The sequence below is a fragment of the Dipodomys merriami genome, unplaced genomic scaffold, assembly GCF_024711535.1.
Source record: "Dipodomys merriami isolate MVZ:Mamm:240054 unplaced genomic scaffold, mDipMer1.0.p SCAF_61, whole genome shotgun sequence".
NCBI classification, from domain to species: Eukaryota; Metazoa; Chordata; class Mammalia; order Rodentia; family Heteromyidae; genus Dipodomys; species Dipodomys merriami.
The window spans coordinates 4153308-4154618 of NW_027206191.1; positions in this window are offsets into that span (position 1 = coordinate 4153308).

Sequence of the window (1311 nt, forward strand, 5' to 3'; positions counted from 1 at the left end):
CCATACCAAAATCCTAACGCTAAACCCAACATTAACGCTAACCCTAACCTTCACCCTCAACCTAAGCCTCACCCTAACCCTTATCTTCACACTACCCCTAATCCTAAATCTAACCCTAACCCTCACACTAAACCTAACCCAAATCCTAACCCTAAAACTACCCCTCACACTAAACCTAACCCCAACCCTAAACCTAATCCTCACCCTCACACGAACCCTCACCCTCACCTTAACCCTCAACCTCACCCTCACCCTAACCCTAAACCTAAACCTAACAATAACCCTAACCCTAAATCTAACCTTAATCCTAACCCTAAACCTTACCTTAACCTTAACGCCAACCCTAAATCTCACCATAACCCTAATCCTAACCCTAACCCTCACACAAATCCTCACCATAACCCTAACCCTAAACATTACCTAAGTGAAACACTCACCCTCATCCTCACCCTAATACTAACGCTCACCCTAGCCCTCACCTGAAACGTAAACCTCACCCTAAACCTAACACTTACCCTCACCCTCATCCTAACCCTAACCCTAACCCTAACCCTCACACTAACCCTGACCCTAACCCTAACCCTAACCCTAACCCTAACCCTCACCCTAACCGTCACCCTAACCCTAACCCTAAACCTAACCCTCAACCTAAACCTAACCCTAACCCTCACCCTCAACCTAACCCTCACCCTAACACTAAACCTCACCCTAAACATATTGCTAACCGTAAACCCAACGCTAACCCTAACCATCACCCTCAACCTAACACTCACCCTAACATTTATCCTCACACTAACCCTAAACCTAAACCTAACCCTAACCCTCACACTAAACCTAACCCTCTCCCTAACCCTAACCCTACCCCTCACACTAACCCTCACCCTAAACCTCACCCTAACCCTAACCCTCAAACTAACCCTTACTCTTACCCTAATCCTCACCATAACCCTAACCCTAACCTTACATTACTGAAACCCTCACCCTCACCCTCACTGAAACCTAACCCTCACCCTCACCCTCACTCTCTCCCTAACCCTAACCCTAAGGCTAACCCTAAACCTAACCCTCAACTTCACCCTCATCATAAAACTCACCCTCACCATAAACACACCCTAACCCTAACCCGCAAACTAACCCAAACCCTCACCCTCAACCTAAACCTCAAACTCACCCTAAACATCACCCTAACCCTAACCCTCACCCTAACCCTAACACTATCACACTTACCCTAAACCACAACCTAACCCTCACCCTCAACCTAATCCTCACCATAAACCTAACACTGAACCTTACCTAACCGAAAACCTCACC